Here is a 7,510-nt window from a genome sequence, read left to right on the forward strand (position 1 = left end):
TTTCCTCATTAAGTAGTCATGCATTACGATTGGAGGCGGGATATTTGGTACGATTCTTACAGTACTGTTCGAAGAGTCAATAAGCTAATTCCTGCAAATGTATATTTGATGGTTGCCCACCTTAACCAAAAGCGGTTATAGATGTTATAACTTTCTTCCTTGATACTGGAGAAAAAATGCATGTATAGTCGTGAAGTAGAACTTGCTTTCTAATGGATATTTGTGTGATCTTTTTCATGTTTATATCAGTAAAGCACTACGTGATATGATTTTTTATTTGTCTAAATAATAAGTATTGGTCGTGTTGTGCGCATAATTGATGACAGTTATCTAATTTACTATAACATAGTAATCGAATCTGCTAGTATCTGCATTAATATTAAAGATTAAGTAGTATATTTCTTCCACAGACTAATATGGTCTGTTGGGTGCTTTAATCTACAAATTCCATTCACTCATCAGCAAAAAATTTATAAACCTATCTCTGTACACTGTGATAATAGTGTAGACCTAATTTTTTTAATCTATTTAGGTCATTAAGGAAGGAGTTGAGGGAAAGCCGAAACAGTAACCTGTTCGGACGAAAGAATGCCTCCCAGCTGTCATTGTGTGGCAGACTTGACATTTTACATTTTGCAATACAATTGAAACATTTGAATCTTTATTCATACAACACGAGTCAACTGAACCTATTTGGAGATGCTAGTATAGTTAGTGAGATGCAGTACAAATGAGGACCATTCACATCTTTCTACCTTCTAAAAATAGGACAACAAAAGCAATAAGCATGCGTATTGCTTCCATTCAGGCTACTGATACAAAGGTTTCATCATGGTCAATTCCTTCTTCTTGATTGTACCCTTTTACTACCAGTCTCGCCTTGTTTCTTGTGATTTTTCCTTGATCATCAAGTTTATTTTCGAGTAATTAGGTAGGAATTCGTTAATTAATTTTTTGTCTTTATTTTTGTTTGTCTAAAATTACTATTTTTTCCTTTAATATTGCACATTTTTAAAAATAAAAGGTGCATGCAAAAATCACCTTACCAAAAAAAAAAAAAAAACATAAACATGGATTGGGGATTAAAACATACCTCCCTTGATAATAATTAATTTTTGAATGAATAATAAATGTTGGTAGTAATGAAATTTTATCTGATACTCACCGACACGGTAAGTGAATTTATTGGTATCTACATTAATTTTAAAAATTAAAAGTTATGGTACCTCTAAAAATTTTATAAGTCATCATACGTCACAATCCAAAAGGTTTATTCACTCATCAAATAATATGATCTTGATTTTACTTTTGCACCATGTCATAATGCTCTCAGAGCTAAATTGTTTGGATAACCGAGCCATTGAAAAGGGAGTTAATGAATGAAATTCTCGCATTTAACTTTTAGCGACTAGATATTTACTTGCCTAAATTGCTATATTTGTCTTAACATTGTCTTTTAAAAAACATGGTATTTAAAATGAGCACTAAAATATTAATTAACATAACTTTAGTTGGTCACTTGCTTATGAATTTGAAAAGGATATGAAAATAGAAAAACAAAATAAATTCTAATAAAACTTTTAAATTACTTAAGGCACGTATGTCTAAAAATGGAATACTAAATTTACGTAATCTAACATTCAAATCTATATTTAATAAGTGAATAGTTGTTGTATGAATTCTGCATCATAGAATAGTACAAACAACAACATAAAGTGTGTGATTGATTTGGGTTGGGCTTTTAACTACTCTAATAGAAGAGTTGTTTGCCCTTTAATTTTTTGCCCTTTACAAGAATTGTACGGTGGCTTATTCTTACCAGTTACCACATGTATTACACTTTTTTTTTTTTTCAGCAAACCACTTATACTATCCACTTATACACTTTCTTTCAGACTTATGGTTCTTTATATTCTCAATCTTCCTTTTGGCTATTCTGCTCTACTTTATTGGCTTAAATGAATAAATATATTGTTGGAATCACTTCATACAAATTTTTGTTCGAAGATCTTGTAAAATAAAATTCAACTTGAATCTGATGAATTTAAATTACAACAGAAATCCTACTCCATTTTCTCTCTCCAAAAGAAGATGCAGATGTAGAGAAAAAGAGAGTAGATCAGAATGTCAAAGATACAACTTTTTGTATTATACACCATAAGCTTGATCATGTAAATCAGAAAGAAATATTTTCACACATAACGATTTCTGAAGTATGATATTTGATAGAGTTTTCTATGTTTGAACTAAAAAAAAAAAAAAGAGAATTACACCTATAAAATCCGATTCCGTGAAATCTCTGTCAAAAGTAATTTAGAACTATAGGTTCTTCTTGGATATTTTATATGCATGTTGTCATGATAATTGTTTTGAGTTTCCATTCTAATGCACTAACGGTGTTTGGTAATATACATGAAACAATGCACTAACGGTGTTTGGTAATATACATGAAACAATTGAATAATGTTATTTTTTTGCTTCTTTGTTGGGTTCTTTCTTTTGCCTATTTTTCTCCATTGATATTCTTTTATTCTTTTATTCTCCTATTTTTTCTCTCTTCTAGTTCTTTTCTATACTTACTTTGCTTCTCTGGAGTATTGCATGCAAGTAACTTTGTTTATTTCATATTTTCATTAAGAAATTTGTTATTTTAAAATTAGGTTTTTGAGAATTCAGTCAATATCAAATGATTGAAAGTTTGCCAAATACATATAAGACTTTTTGGGGTTCAATGGGAATAAATAAGCAAGGACTACGATGAAGCTACTTGATAGTAGTGGGGGTCAACTCATATTGCAAGGTAAAGAATGAACTTTACGCTTCCATGAAAAACTATAAGATTTTATACAGTTACTTATCGTCTCAAATATATTGTAGAACCTTATTTAATCAATTTATTCAGAGTATCTTCCTTATTTGTGCAGTTGCAAAATACATTTAGTTAGTTAAACTTTACTATTCTCCATTCCAAGTGATCCTGACGTTATATTTCAAAGTGGCAAACCGAGACGATATAATACACCTCCAAGGAATGATCACCAATTATGAGAAGGTCCATGAAATAACATGGTATCTCCCTGGATAGCTTAGGTAAATATGCTCTCAATTTTGTAGCTCAATGAGATGTTATTGCTTCATCCATAAGTATTTTTGAAAAATTGTGTCATTGGTGTTTGAAGTTTTCTCTTGAGTTTTCTTTATCTAAGATCTGAGATGCGATACATCGAGAAGAATAATTTTTCTAATGTGAAATTTAAAGAGTCAAATTGTTTTTATCTAAGATTTTTAAGTCCACTTTATGTGTTTTTGTTCAATATATCATTTGCAGACTGTAACTGTTCTTTAATAAAAAATTATGAAGTTGCCAATACTTTGAAAATTTATCTAGAAACCTTTAAAGATATATGATTTATTTTAAGTTGGGACACTCAACAATTCAAGTCTTCTAAGTTTGTAAGTTCTGAAAGAAAATTAATGATTTTAGTTTTGCAATGCGAAACTCTATTTGAACATTCTTTTTCTCTAATTTGAGTACTGCATCATTATTGAGCTTACTAACTAATATTCTTGAACCAATAAGGTTTAGTTGTAGTTAGAGTTGAGATTGATACACAAGATGACTTTGTATAAGTTGAATAAGCGTTTATCTTGAGCTTAGGCTCGATTTATAAATAGACTTCTGTCACGACCCGAGCTACGGGCCGCGACGGGTATCCGGGGCTAACCACCGAACACCACCCACTTGCCTGCTTATCTGCTATTATTCATACTATATGCTCATAATCATGTCAAAACTAGAATCTTTCTGAAATACCTTTTGCTTTTATAAACATAAGCCCTTCGGCTATCCAAAATAATATATACATGCATATACATGAAAGCCATGGGACCAGACTATCCACACTGCGTACCTACGAGCCTCTACTAGAATACTAGACATCTGGATGGGACAGGACCCCGTCGTGCCCAAAATGAATATACAGATATATATATATATATATATATATATATATATATATATATATATATATATATATACCAAAAGAGAAATACATGGCACTTCCGAGTATGGAGTGCTCTCAATCAACTGCTAGCTCCTATGAGTCTGGGACACCTCCCTGTCTACCTGTGGGCATGAACACAGCGTCCGAAGAAAGGACGTCAGTACGAATATTGTACCGAGTATGTGAAACATAAACAGTAATGAAGCATCAATAAACTGAGGAGCAATCTGTAACTGGCTGAAACATAAGGATGATCATGCATGCTGACTTACTTTCGTACTCATCATCATATCATATATACATAACTGTAATAACTACCCGACCATATAGGTGCGGTGTAATAATCAATATCATTAGCATCATCAATAGCTCGCGTCCGGGCATCCCGCGTCCGGATATTATCTCACGCCGCCTACTAGCTGTGTCTGCCCATGCCATTTGGCCATGGTGTGTATAGCTGCCCGCCTTGGCGGTGACTGCCCGGCCATATAGGCACGGTGTGATATCATTATATGCTCACTACATCGTGCTTATCATAATATGCTTATCATAACATACTTATCATAGCTCAACATAGTATGCTTGACATCATATACGTATTACAATACATGACAGGGACTCTTAGCTATTCATACTTTATCGGGGCGACGTAAGGTCGTGGACCCCCGATGTCATTATGAGCATTCTTACGTATTCGCTCACCTTGAAGGAACAAGCATAAGGTGAGTGTGCACAATGATCAATATCATCAATTACATATATTACATCATTAGCTTCTTAGAGCATCATCTCATAGCTATAGCATTTCTAGACTTTAGCTTGCTATCATCATTTTCGTATTCATCTTATTTTTCTTATCTCGTATAGCTATTCACGAGAGAGGACTCTTAACTTTCTTGGAGATGGAACATTCATAGTAAAAGAGGAATTTCATGCCATAGGACTCATGCCTTAGAAGGAAAGGGGTTAGCCTCACATACCTTTGCCGCTTAACTATTCTAAAGGTGCTCGCTCGTGCTCCTTGAATGCACTCGTTTTACCTTCAATGGAATTCGTATCACATTAGCTATAAAATCGTAAAATCATACTTACTAAAGCTATAGAAATTTGGGCAGCGCTTCCTTTGTTTATACTACTTTCCGCCATATTCCATGTCAATTCCCAACATTCATAATAATCATCACAATATGATTAACAACAAGCATCATTCTTTCATATGATTCGCTTTTCATAATTCACCTCAATTTCCCATAATCATGACTAAAAACCCGTCATCGTATTCTTTCGTATCCAATGCTCATTTCATGTTCTATAGGTCATTTACAACCTATTTATATCATCAACATATTCATTTCCATGATTCAATCCACTACTAATCACTAATGACATTATTCATCCCTTTAATGACCCATTTGTTGTACTCTTCTACAATCCATGAATCTTACTCAATAATACTTCAAATAGCATGAAAAGTTCATGAAACTTACCTTAGATGTTTTAGGAACAAGCCTTGGTTGCTAATAACCTCTTTAAGCAAAACCCTAGTTTTTCTCCATTTGGATTTCTTGACTTGGATGATCTTTGGTGATTTCTTTACTCTTGATTCACTTATTTAATGTTTTTGATCCTCAAATATCCTTGAAAACTTGTGTAATAAATGTAGAGAGAGATTCTAGAGAGAAGTGGTGTAGTGTAGAAATGAAATGAAATAAGCCTTAGTCCTCATATTTAATGAATTCGAAATCAGGCCGAGGTGAACGGTGATCGTCACGGAGGCTTTGCGGTCCGTATTCCACTTTACGACCGTCCCTCGTGGTCGTATTTAACCTTGCGAACTAGAAACCTTGGCAAAGATGCATGGTGATTTACGACCATGGTTTACGGGCCGTATTTCACTTTACGGTCCGTCCACCAGTCGTTTTTAACCATTTCTCCACCGGCGTAAGTTGAAACCTTTGCATGCCATTTTACGACACAGTGATTTACGGACCGTATTCCACTTTACGATCCGTATTTGGACTTCACGACCACTGGGCAGTTTTGCCAACTTCCAACGTTTCACAATTCTAGACTTTTTATTCTACTCATTCCCATCCATTTACATACATTGCCCATGAAACATTATACACTCGCACTCCTCGCTCTCATCACTAGTTCGTCCACTTGCGTACCAACGGGAAATTTTCCGAGGTGTAACAACTTCAATGGAAACATATAATTTTATTGTTACACCTCGGAAAATTTCCCGTTGATGTACAGTGAATAGACGAGCGAGGGGTATGAGGTATACGAGGTTTGGACAAGTAAGAGATAGTATTTGATGATCCTAATTAAGATTTCCAAAGACATTCGAGTTAAGGAAAGAAAGTTGTTAAGGGAAGCGAGTCACATGTTGAGTAACGGATAGGAATTACGAGTATTGAGTTAACGATGTTTTACATGATGCCCTAAGGAAGAGTTATAACGTCCCTTATATTGGTATTGAAGTGATAAACAAGTGTTAAGAAGGTTCCATAAGGATCGGAGATCAAAAGAGTCGACGAAACAACTCTCGGAAAACTGGACAAACCTACGGCCAGACATACTGGCCATATAAAATGTATGGACCGTATGTCCAACCGTAGATTCAGCCCGAGAATACTATACTCCAATGGACCGCATCTACGGCCAGACATACGGCCCGTAGAAAACATACGGACCGTATGTTGGTCCGTATATCTTGGTTGGGGCTGAACTTGATTTTATATAAGGGACCCTTTTTCATTTCATTTCAATTCATCTTCCACCTCCACACTCCAAGAGACCTCTAGAACATTCCAAACATTTCATCCATGAGAAATCAATAGAAATCAAAGATCAACAACAAGAACTAGAGTGAATCAAGTGGAGGAAAACATCTCTAAAGTCATTCAAATCAAGAAAATCCTAAGAGAGATGAAATAGGTTTTGGTGGAAAAGGTGAATTGTCATCCAAGGCTTATTCCTCCATCATCCAAGGTAAGTTTCATGATCTTTCTATGTTGTTTGAAGTATTTATGAGTTGAAACACATGGATTGTGGAAGAGTATAGGAAATGGGTCATAAATGTGTGAATAGTGCCATTAATGAGTAGTAGTGGGATTGAATCATGAAAATGGATGCGTTGATGTTATAAATGCGTTATAAACGATATTTAGAACATGAGATGAGTATTGTATGAGAAAGAATGCGACAATAGACTTTGGTCATGATTTTGGAGAATTGAAGTGGAATTGTGAAATGCGAATTATGTAAATGAATGACGATTGTTGTTAGTGATATTATGATGGTTGTTATGAATGTTGGGAGTTGATATGGAATATGGCAGAAAGTAGTATAAACAAAGGAAATGCTGCCCAAATTTCTCTAGCGTTAGTAAGTACGTTCTCATGATTGTTTTAGTTAAGCCCGGTTGTGTTACACCTCGAAAAATTTCCCGTTAGCGTACGTGAATAGACGAGCGAGGGGTATGATGTATACGAGGTTTG

Source organism: Lycium ferocissimum, chromosome 10 (assembly GCF_029784015.1).
Source record: "Lycium ferocissimum isolate CSIRO_LF1 chromosome 10, AGI_CSIRO_Lferr_CH_V1, whole genome shotgun sequence".
Taxonomy (NCBI): domain Eukaryota; kingdom Viridiplantae; phylum Streptophyta; class Magnoliopsida; order Solanales; family Solanaceae; genus Lycium; species Lycium ferocissimum.